This window comes from Alnus glutinosa, chromosome 10 (assembly GCF_958979055.1).
Source record: "Alnus glutinosa chromosome 10, dhAlnGlut1.1, whole genome shotgun sequence".
Classification (NCBI taxonomy): Eukaryota; Viridiplantae; Streptophyta; class Magnoliopsida; order Fagales; family Betulaceae; genus Alnus; species Alnus glutinosa.
In genome coordinates, this window is record NC_084895.1 from 19,171,938 (window position 1) to 19,184,710 (window position 12,773).

Sequence of the window (12,773 nt, forward strand, 5' to 3'; positions counted from 1 at the left end):
ATTGCTACTGAAAAAAGAAAAAAGGTAGCTTGTAAGAATTACCTGTCTGAATCTGATTTGTATTAATACGTCATCCAGTTCTCTCTCTAGTTGTGTGAGCTCTGTCATGTTTTTCTTTTCAAAGGTGCCTGCCAAAAGCCAAAAATAAAGGCGCATTAGCTGGTCAATTGAAGCAAATCTACTTTGGTCCCAAAGATTTTAGTCAACTGATGGACAAGAGTTTGTGCAGATAGCACGTTAACAGAGGATCATATAGTTTGAGAAAATATCATGTAAAAAGGGAAACTGATCTTCAAGATGTTGCCTTTGAATCGTGTAAAAGATGAACCTACAGTTTTCCCTGTTACATGAGTCAATTTTTTGCCCAAGTTTTACACAAGAAAGCAAAACAGCCAACCAAACCATCTAGAACACCTATTGCACAACAAGACTAGCAGCGAATAACACAAAACATAACTATCTATCTAAAAGAAGAACACAATTAGAGATACTCCAAAAGCTAATAAATCTCTTATCGAACATGCTCATACGCAGTTACACACTTTGGTTATATGTCTACACTTACCACTCCCAACGAAAAGTTTCAAGTTTTTTTGGGAAAATGCCATTAAGGAACCTTTTCCAAGCAAAAGATGATGGCTTTGGGCTTTGGTTGTGTTACGGTGAACTGGTGAAGTGAATGACTGAATTGTGAAGAAAAAAACTTAAACAATGTAAACATAACCAATACCTAGTCTAAAACTACGTTGTTTTAGAATAGGGCATGCGGATGTGATTATTCTAAAACCACTATCCGCATCCGCACATGTGGATAATGGTTTTGCTAACTATATCCGCATGTGCGGATAGCGGATGCAGGAGGTTAGTATTTGCTTGCATGCCCTAGAGTCAATATAGCATATTTTCCAAGTAAATTTGTTCGACGAATGATAAAGGGTGTAATGACACACATTTCATAGTGTTGATGTGATTTAAATCCATCAAGTCATGTGGGTGTTTTCAGTGGCGGAGCCCGGAATCAATCTTTGTAGGGGCCATTTTTTTTTTTCTCTTTATATATTATGTTTCTACCGTATATAAAAAATATGATAAATACAATTTAAAATAGAAATGAACTTCTTTATAAAACAACGTAAGTAACAAAAAGTATATATGTCAAACTTCATAAATATGTACCAAAATTGATATATTAATAAGATAACATGTTTTCACTAATACAAAAAGAAACAAAAATGTAAAAACAAAGTTTCTAAAATTGCAGCTTACGCTCTTTTAGAGAACTAAAATCACTAAGTATCAAATCTGAATTGACTTTCTCAGAAAATAGGCTTGCTTATTATGTAAAAACTCAATCCATTGAATTATTATCAAATCGAAAAATTCTCTCTCAAATACTTTGCGGAGTTTTATCTTTCTTTTAGCCTGCAGGCTTGCTTTCATCTTTTGGGTAGAAGACGAAGACGCTTTTCCTTGCAGAATCAAAGACGCTGCTCTTTGATTAGTTATCTTAGCCTTCTGCTATGTCAGTTTGTATCAGAGCAGGCTTTATCCTGATCATGACCAATCAACGCAACGATGACGCCCTTCTCCAACAACGCCGCTTGTAGGGGATGGGCTCTTTTGAGAGCCGAATTCATGGGGTATTCGAGCCGGTGTTATCCGAATTCGATGGCCAACTTATACTACAATAACAACTTCTATAACGACTTTTTTTAAAAAAATTTAGAGAGAGGTTGTTTCAGGAGCCGACTACCAATGATACATCAAACAATCAAAGGCACGATCACAACAGGCACTATATCAAGAGCAATTGCAAGTGATACGTGAACTCTTGGATGATCTCATGCGAGTGGTGAGGAAACCCATTTAGTCTCACCGTATCTTGAGGGCTGAATTCCTGGAGTTAAAGCAAGAGACACGACAAGTGTTTTGCAACATAAATGACACTATCATTAGATTGATGGGGAAACCTTTTGTAGACAGGTTCCTTGGCGATGATGTAAGTTGCATTCGACCTGTTTGTAACCATATTCATGAATCTCCGAATAGAAAACCCGTATATGAAGAGAATGTTAGTTACAGTGAAAAAGTGGTGTAGCCATTAGATAAACAATATGTGCAGCCACAACCATTGGTTCCAACAACTGTACCAGCGGAAGAATATCCACCACAAGCGCAGCTCATCACGATTACTACAAAAATAAATAACAATGGTGATTCCTTTGAAGAAAACAATAAAGTTGAAGATGACATCAAGAAAAAAATATTTGGAGGAAGTTTTATGGAAGGAGACGAAAAGGAAAAGTCATGTCTTAGTGCTATCTACGTAGATTTCTTCAAGTATCTTTCTCCGGAAGAGCCGCCCGTGACATATCGCAAAGAAAACTCAAGGATGAGTTTTTTTCAAGTGGGGGTGTTTGATGTAGGATGGAATTTACTAATATTTTCGGTGAAAACAAAAAATAGAAAAAATATCAAAAAGAAATTTACCTGTTCTAAGACAATGGAAGCACAAAATGAAAGACTTGATCGTCAAGCCAGGATTCTATTTCATTTTATTTTCTTATTTACAATTAAGACTTTGTTTCCTTTACTTACTAGGACTAAATTTGCTTTATTTATTTCTTTTCCTAACTGAGATTAAATTTACTTTTACTACTAAGATTAGGTTTACTATTGCTACTAGGAATAGGTTTACTATTACTACTAGGATTATGTTTACTTTCTCTTTAAGTATTTCTCTTCTATAAATAGGCTTGCTTATTATGTAAAAACTCAATCCATTGAATTATTATCAAATCAGAGAATTTTTTCTCAAATACTCTGCGGAGTTTTATCTTTCTTCTAGCCTGGGGGCTTATTTTATCTTTTTGGGTAGAAGACGAAGACGAAGACGCATCTCCTTGTAGAATCAAAGATGTTGCTTTTCGATTAGTTACCTTAGTCTTCCGCTACGTCAGTGCTTCTGTTAAGTGAACCACTAGGCTTGCGCACCATTGAAATGTTATAATAAGTTAAGCGCGGGGAGTGTGCTTGCAGAATCAAATCATGTTCCACAAGATCCTATATCAACGATACATCCTCCTTGCATTTATGCCGGAGACGTAGCTAGTGCTATGGGCTTTGGCTTATGTAGATAAAAAATGATGAATGGGATTGTGGCACTCCACTCGCCGCCAATGAGGAAGGATGCCGCTGAAAAGAATGGAACGTTGCAAAAAAATAAAATAAAATTGGATACCAAATGAACAAAATATGTGATAGTCTATAAATTTTGATTCGGGTTGCTAACTCAACGATAGAGTACTCAGGTTTTAAGTGCGAGTAGCATTTTTTACACATTTGTATGAAGTAACGGATTCGTCAATGCCACCAGTAGAGTTTGTAAGACCGCGACTGACCCTATTAGGAAGGAATGGAAAAAGTAGCATGTCGTATTAATAGAGAATTTTGAGAATATTTTATTCTTATCTTATCGAATTTATCCAAAATCATGTCTGAATTCTTGATACGCAAAAAAAAAAAAAGTAACTTAAGGTGCACAACTTGACTAGTAATCAAGGCGCATCACTTTTGTTGTGCTTTACTAGTAGATGCATGAGTCGGAATGTAATAGCTAGGAGTGTTGTGGGAGGAGAATAAAAAAAAAAAACTATTGCATAATCAAAGTAAGAGTCAACATATCGTTTTTGCATGCTCGTGTAAACTTTGAGGTTGGTTTTGTTTACCTACTAAAAGGAAGCAGCACGAAAGGAGGGAAAAGAGAGAATTTGATCTGCCGCAGAACAAGGTAATTTGGTGTGAATTGCATATTTTTCTTCTTTTCTCACGCTTTCCTTTGTGTTAAGATTAGAGAATTGTGTAAAAGAAAAATTCATTTTGTCTTGCGTGAGAGTGAGATTTTGGTATATTGGGTTTGAGTGATTTTTCTTCACTACAATTTTTTACTCCATCTTTGGTTAGTGAATTTTTTGGTTTTTGCCTTTGCCTATGGATGAACCTCACATTGAGGGAACCACGTAAATTCTGGTGTTCTTGCATATGATTGTTTTGTATTATTTATCGTAATTGTGGTCAATTGTACAAGTGGTATTAGAGCTAAGGTTCGGTATTCTGATAGATGATTACAGTAAATATGACGAGTACTAAGTATGAAGTGGAGAAGTTCGATGGTAAGAACAACCTCTCTCTTTGTCAGAGAAGCATGAAAGATTTTTTGATTGAACAAGGAGTCTACAATGCATTATAGGGAAAGTCAAAGAAACCCCAGAAGATGGACGATGGTGAGTGGGAAGAGATGGATGCTAAATAGCAGTGCTATCCATCTCAATTTGTCAGATAAAGTTATTGGCAATGATTGATTTCAAGATTCTGGAGGAAATATTGACAACTAAACTGATTGATTATTCAGCTTTGAAAATATTTGGTTGCTTTGCATACGTTCATGTGTAAGATGGAGAGTGGTCAAAATTAGATCCAAAATAATGATAAAAGTGTATATTTCTTGGTTTTGAGATTAGTGTTCTTCTGACAAAATAATTTTAGGATCCAACAAAGAAGCAAAAAAGAACAGAATAAAATACTCAATCACACATGACACAAATATTTAGGTGGTTCGGCTTAACAAGCGAAGATGACCATAAGAAATTCACAATCAAAAGATGGAGTCCAAAGAGTAGTAGGGAAAAAACCACTCAAAACTCAAAACTAAATGCTCCAATACATCCAAAAATCACTCTCACACAAAAGAGAATTTTGACAAAAAATAAAACTTTCTCCAACTCTCTTAATGCCATGTGTTGATACAGTTGGCCTCATGTCGAGGAAGTGGTCCAAATCACTTGGTGAGAAACAAGGAAAAGTGGGAGTAATATCTTGCTGGAGCAGGCCGACAAGGGATAGCTTTGTTGCCTAAGTTAGATTCCAAGTGGGTTGTATATATATGAGGAAAGGGAAATATGCAACTAGTATGAAGAGGATTATCAATAACTTACCATTCGATGACTACACTTTTATAGGCACCTCATCGTTGCCATGTGGGATGTTTTGATTGGAGACCTTCATTGCTAGGACTTTTCCCTAGGACCCGTGACCTCTACAACTTCATAAATCTTTGGTGGGTAGACAGGAGCAAGTTGATGGGATGTCAGGAGCATGGGTTGACAACTGGGGGGATGGGCACTTGTGCAGTACCTACTAACTACACTCGGGTCTATTAAGGCATGGGTTGATCATTCGATTCGGTAGGCCCAAGGGGCTACCAGGCTTAACAGTTACCCCTCAATGCCTTTGGGCAAGGTTTGGACAAGGGCAGTCAAGATTTTGGGCTTTCGGGCCATGCTATGAATGACTCGAGAAGGGGCCACGAACCAAGGGACCGTTACTCTACTTCATTCGGCCTTTTGCCACGCACTAATTAAATCAAGCTTACTGTTAAGGCGCGAGAATCAAAGGTTCCCCTTTTAAACCCAAGCATCGTCAACACGACACGTCACTTCCTCTGCCATCTCTGCCATTCCTCCTTTTGCTTTGTTGTATCTTTTTCCTTCCATTATTTTCTCTCTTTCCAGTCCATTCTCTCTCTCCTTTCTCAAGATTCTCCTTTGGCTCAGACCTGGTGTCCTTCCAATTTCTTTATCTTCAACTTTGTTCGGATTTGTTGCTTTCGTACCACTGTGAATCGTGTCCTTGAGCAATCATAGTTTGTCAGAGTTGATTCCCCCATATTGCCAATCTTGTCCGTAGTCTTGCCCGTGTTAGAGCCTTGCTTACCGCAGAACCGTACATCTATTGCGTACCTCAAGGCCCACGAGGTAGCTAAAGGAGTTCATGAGGCAGTGCTTGATGGTGTCTCGTGGCGGTCCTCTATGGGAGAGGAAGACCTAGCGGCACTTCGGGCGCGGTATTCAATGCCCGCCAAGGTCTTATCCTGTAACGCCCCAGCTTTTAAAACAAAGCCGTAAGTGGAAATATATCATTTTTTCAAGTGACATTATTATATACATCAAAAATTTCACAGCGGAATCATTTTTCTTTTTCAATTAGCAGTATAATCGCAACTAGATAAACATACAAAAGCTTCTATATAAACCTCTATTTAAATAAATATTAATATTGTAAGTTATTACATTAAATAAAACTATGTGACGTGTTTATCAAAAGTGCCACAGGTGGCACAACCAAATATATACATCTAAGATAGACAAAGATAGGTTAGTCTATAACAAATGAAGACCACGACTAGCCTCATCCATAATAACCTAAGTAGGCATAAAGGTCCTCCCTTCAACCTCAGTCCATGCATCAATAACTATGTAATTGCAAAGTTACCACAATTAAATAGGCGGGTATCAATAACTCTGAGGTCTACTTGCGCGCCTTAAAGAAGAAGGAAGATGCACAGGTTGATGGGACCAGGGATGGAGTATGCCTCTATGAGGAGATGTTTGCACAGGGCTTCGCCTGTAACACCCTTTCTTTTAAAACAAAGCCGTAACTGGAAATATATCATTTTTCACATGACATACTGCATACATCAGAAATCTCACAGTAGAATAATTTTTCTTTTTTCAATTAATAGTATAATCTCAACTAGATAAACATACAAGAGCTTTTGTATAAACCTCTATTTAAATTAATATTAATATTGTAAGTTAGTACATTAATCAAAAGTGCCATATGTGGCACAACCAAATATACACATCAAAGATAGACGAAGACATGTTAGTCTACAACAACATGGAGACTACGCCAGCCTCATCCATAATAACCTAAGTAGGCATAAAGGTCCTCCCTTTAGTCTATGTCCTTGCATCAATAACTATGTAATTGTAGAGTTACCACATTTACATAAGTGGGCATATGAGTCCACAGTCTTAATTAGTATAATAAACACTAACCTTTGTAGTATGGGCATTCTTTTTAGAAAATATCTCTACATGTGTCTATAATAACAGCTGGTATAGAGTTTTACAAAAAGAGGGTTTATTACTGAAAAGTCATAGTCATCCATAATAACCTAAGTAGGCATAAAGGTCCTCCCTTTAGTCTCAGTCCTTGCATCAATAACTATGTAATTGTAGAGTTACCACATTTATGGTGTGTTTGGTTCGTATAAAAAGTTGAATAAAGTTGAATAATATTCAACTTTTTTTTAAAATAAATCATATTTTATTTAACTTTTTCAAATTTTTTCAAATTTTATCTCACAAAGTCAAACCTCGTAATTCGCGCAGTGTATTCGAATAATATTCGTATTCAACACCCAAACGGACCATAATTACATAAGCGGGTATATGAGTCTACAGTCTTAATTAGTATAATAAACACTAACCTTTGTAGTATGGGCATTCTTTTTAGAAAATATCTCTACATGTGTCTATAATAACAGCTGGTATAGAGTTTTACAAAAAGAGGGTTTATTACTGAAAAGTCATAGTTGATAAGAAATCTATTAGAGAAGTTTATAATAATATATATAAAATCCTCTTATATTTTCTTTGGCATTTTATTTACTCTCTCTCTCTCTCTCTCTCTCTCTCTTTATATATATATATATATATATATATATATATATATATATATATATATATATATATATATATATATATATATATATATTGAAATAAAACAGTTCATAAAGCATATAAAACATATAAATATCATGATATCATTAAATATGCAATGCATTAATTGTGATGTTCCACTTTTTTGTCTGTTCTTAACATACATTGTGTTTACAGTTCTTTGCCACCCGTAACATGGGTCCTTACAGTTTTTGACTCCCGTAACGTAAGTCTTTACGATTTTTTGCCCCCCATAACGTAGGTTTTGCAATTTACTCATTAACTATTAATCTTTGCTAACTCTATAGCATTATCATTTTCCTTTATTAATAATATGCAAAAACGTGACATTTTCTCAAATATGGTTTTCCTTCCAAAACTCAATATTTTATAAATATGATTTTTCTCAACACTCAAAAAAATCATTGAAAGTATAGTAATATTCTTATGTAAAATACCAAGGCTCAGTTGATATATATGTATATCATGATTTTAAAATAAATAGTAAGGTCTTAGTAAGTATTATACTTACTACAGTCTCGTTGTGTGAACTCACGACTTAAACTGTCACTGCATTTATCACGCGTGACTGTGTGTTAGTCCTTATTCATATTTTAAAACTATTATCTAGTCCAAGGATTATTATTCTTTTGGTCTACATGGCACTATTCATGTGCATGCATGGAAATAATACCTAGGTGTAATTTTATTATCCTAGACATATTTATATAACCTCTTATTAATTTTAGCATTACAATGGTATATCTATAGTATTGTAATGCTACTCAAACATTACAACAGCTATGTAGCGTTTTCACGCATTTTCATACGGGCATTTACGACATTAGTATGATATTTAACTAATTCTTTTAAAACTATTTTGGTATTACGATGACACTATTATAATATACCTAATTGTATTTAAGCGTTACAAATACATCATTGTAATGCCTAAATACAATTAGGTATATTATAATAGCGTCGGTCCAGCCTAGTTGATGCCAAATAGGTGGTGGATCCTCCTATTGTGTTGTGTTTTGTGACCCATGGCCCTCAATAAGGGGAAGCATACACGTAACAACCTAATTCCCTAGGAGCTTATTTGGTTTTACAAGCTAGTTGCCCAAGGTGGCAAGATATGGACAATGCAAGGTCGATATAAGAAGGCTATAGTGGGTATCCCCTTTAAATACTCGAGCATCAAGAACTGAGAAAACATGTTCTTTTTCGTGTCCAGTGGAGGGTGGGAATTTCGTCCATGGGAATATCAGGGATCTCATGTATTCGTGCTAGTTAACTGGAGCTGGGGGGACTCCTCCTATGGAGGCCATGACGTGGCCGCCTGTGACCTTGGAGAACTTCTGGGTTGGTAAAGTAGAGAAATTCTACCAGGAGAATCAAGAGTTGTGTGCATGTGACAGCCTGGTCACCGACGAACATCTAGGGGAGTTCCAATTTTAAGATGGTTGGGTGAAAGTTTCTTGTGCCGCTCCTGGAGAGGCCGGATCCCTTAAGGGTGGCCACCGGCCGGGAGGGAGGCTGATTCTCCCCGAGCGGAGAAGAAACGAAAGGGGTTGGATCGAGAGGCGGAGGCCCTTGAAGAGGAAAGGTTCTTGTAAGAAAAAAAAAAAGGGCGAACTGAGAGACACCAAGAGGAAAGGGGAAGAAGTGAAGGAACATGAATGGGCCGAGAGAGAGAGAGAGAGAGAGAGGAAAGGCGAAGAGGAAGGAGTCTGAGAAGCAGAAGGGTAGGGCTGGAAGTTCGGGTTGACCCACTTCACAGTCAATCCGGGTGACACAACACGACCTGTATTGACCCGTTATTTGATAAACTCAAAAAAACAAAAAAAGGGTGGATACTTGAAAACTTTCCGGTTCATTATGTTGTGGACATGATTAGTTGGCTTTTGCCAAATAGCAAGATCATACTTCTGTCTCAATTTTTTATAGCAGAGGCTTCTGGCTACATTCTCAATCATGGTCTGCTTTTTTCTCGCCATTTCAATGTATCTCTTAGTTCATTGGTGGACCAAACATGATCCAATACCTACCAGGACATAGAACTTGATCAAACTCGATTAAATAATGCCCACATGCATACTCGCAATTAAAATAAGATAAGTACAATGAAATCATGAAAAGGTAGACATGATGAAGAGCTTAGGATTACCAAGCTGGCCCCAAGGAATGAGACAACATAAGCAGTGAGCCATGTCACAGTGAGAGAGGGATAGTGAGAGAATGGGAGAGACGGACACCGAGAGAAGAAGAAGAAGAAAGGAAATGAAGGGACGTGGCGCTAGTTTTTTTTAAAAAAAAAAATGTTAGTTTTTTTTTTCTTAAAAAAAATGAAAATAAAATTAAAAATATTTTAGTAAACGTTTCAAACGGTCACCCGTGGTTTAAGCGGGTTGACTCATTTGTGACCCGAACCCGTTTATACCAAACCCTAACCATTTAACTCCATTTCAGGTTCGTGAGTCGCATCAAAAATTGCCAGCCCAAGAGAAGGGGGGAAAGAGAAGTCAAAGACGAAGAGGATAAAGGGAGAGAAGAAGAATGTGAAAAAAAAAAAAAAAGACCGAGAAGGCGAATGAGGTGAAGGAAAGGGCCACTTGGCTGGATGTGTCCTTTGGACTAATTGTTCTAGAGAGCAATACACAAGTCTCCGAGGGGGCCTCTAACTTCCAAGGTGTTGAGATTGTGGGAGATCTGGAGATGGTGCTGCCTGACATGGAGGGGCCCCTTAGGCTTATGGTTGAAATTGACAAGTTGTTGAGCAAGATAGAGTTTCTTGAGAGGGAAATAGAAAAGACTCCCGTGGATCCGACTGCCTTCTTCTACAACCAACGTAATACAAGAAGCGACGGAAGAGGTAGGTTTAACCAATCTGTCGGTGATGGTTCCCAAGGGTGTTGCCCCCATGCAGAAGCTATCTTGAGCAACTTGAACCCCTTGGAGGGTGCCCAAGTTGTAGCACCGGTCCATATCTCGAGGGTGGCTCCTGCAGATGTTGGGTCATTGGATAGGCAAACAAAGGAGGAGCCAACCCTTGGAGAAGATGTCTCCACTCACCTTGGACCTTTAGTCGATGGAATGGGGGAGCAGTACGCAGTCATTTTTAGTGCCGCCCGTCTAAAGGCATCAGCCAATTTGAGAATGATGCGGCCCGTACTGGGGATGGGGTTGAGACACTTGCCACGCTGCCCCTTGTGTTGATGTCAGGGTTGGAACATGTTGCTTTAGGAACTACTTTGATGCCTTTGGGCCCGGAGACTGAAGGATTTTTCGAGCAATGGTGAACTGGTGTGGACGAGGCTGCATTACTCAACCTGCTAGTCATTATTATTCAAAGTGACCTACCTATGAACTATGCTCGGGGAAAAGGCCGTGTCTTAGTGCAATGCTTGGTCAAGAGATTTTGTTGCGTCTTCGCTGAGGTACTTACTCTTTTGAGCAAAAAGGCGACTACCGTTTCCATCTCTTTTTCTATGTGGCTAACTTTTTACGCTGTAGTCTTGCAGAATGCTATTAATGTCGTGGCTTTTTGTGTGGAATGCAGGGAGTTCACCTATCAATCATAGTCTGAGATGGAGGCTCTGAGGAATTGTTTTGAAGAAGTGGAGAGGGAGAACTTGTTCTTGAGGGAGCCGCTTTGTTCCAAGGAAGATGAGGTTGTTGACGCTTACATTCGTGGGGAAGAGGAGAGGTCTAGGTCAGTGTAGTTCGGGTTGATGCACGTCAAGGTGTTGGAGGAACTTGCCTTTGCAAGGAATGAGAACCGGGCCCTTACCACCGAGCTTCAGGCCTCCATGGAGAGTGCGTCTCTTCTTAAGAAGGTCATCGACAAGTCTCACGATAAGCTTGATCGATGCAAGGAAAAGTTGTCCAACGCTCTGGGGAAATGCCTTTCCTACAAGAATATATTGAAGATACAATAGGACAAGGCCGCACACTTTCTTGCCCAGCTATCCCTGACCGAGAATACGACGATGAGGTTCCGCTTCCAACTGACATGGGTTGTCAAGGTCCTGGAACAATGCTTGGGGGTTGGGCTATCTGTATGGTTTGATCACCGACCAAGATGTGGTGATGAACAACTTGGATGTTGATGTCTCTACTTTAACGCTTGAGATGTTTCCCTCGAAACCAGAGGTCGTCCTTCTTCATCGTCCTTGGGGCAAACAGAAATGCCAAACCAGAGGTCGTCCTTCTTCATCGTCCTTGGGGCAAACAGAAATGCCAAATGCCTTTCTGAGGTAGGCGTTCCTCATAAATGCTTGAAGCATGCCATTGTAGCCACTGCTCTTGCTACTATCGCCGGGAATGAAGTTCCCAAGAGACCCCGCTTTGAAGAGGGTTGTGCGGCTCCTAAAGGCTTGGAGCATGCCCCTACTACCACCGCATTTGTTGCTACCACTGGGGGTGAAGTTTCCAAGGGGCCCCTCTCTGAAGGCCGCGCAAAGCTAGAGCATCTTTTGCATTGTTTGGCAGAGGATACAATAAAGGTGGAGGTGGAGGAAAAGGTTAAGGCTGAAGAAAGGGCTTGGTTGATGCCTAAAACAAGTCCCTTGGGGAGAGGGAATCGAGGGCAAGGTTGCCAAAGGAGCCATGGGATAGTTGTAGCCGCATCTGGTGAGGAGTCTGAAGATTGTGAGAAAGCGGGTGAGGACTAGCCTTAAGGTCTCAACTGACATATTTTGTAAATCTTTTTTAGGAGATAGGAACGACAAAGCTAGCTTTGTAACTCCTTTTTGGGGCACAAGAAGCACCTTTTATAAATCCATTTTGGGATATAAGAATGGCAAAGTTAGTTTTGTAACTTCTTTTTGGGGCATAGGAAGTACCTTTTGTAAATCTGTGTTGGGAGAAAGGGATAACAAAGTTAGTTTTGTAACTTCTTTCTGTTGGGTGAACTAAGTTAAAAGTTTTTTTGTTCACTTTTTGTGATTGCAAATAGATGTGATACTTTTCCTTTCCCTCAGGGGAATATTTCTCTAATGGTATTTTTTTTTTTTTTCGTTTTGGTGAGAAATTAATTCCTAAGACCATATCTCTTTAACTGCTCAAGCCTATAGGAAATTAATTCCTAAGCTCAATCATCTCTAAGTAAGGAGCCATTTAGGAATCTTATTCATTTAGCCCATGTTTTATCAAATAAAAAAATCCAAATAAATAAATACATAATCGAGGCTCAAAGCATATGGT

At 38.6% G+C, this 12,773-nt stretch overlaps 1 protein-coding gene across 1 annotated transcript in view; it reads right to left on the reverse strand.

Annotated features, from left to right (window-relative positions):
- Positions 1-12,773, reverse strand: part of LOC133879348 (MADS-box transcription factor 14-like) — an 89,509-nt gene that overhangs the window by 4,865 nt on the left and 71,871 nt on the right. The window contains exon 9 of the transcript XR_009902052.1: positions 43-128. The gene's annotated coding sequence lies outside the window, so the exon portion shown is untranslated. The remainder of the gene's footprint in view (positions 1-42; positions 129-12,773) is intronic.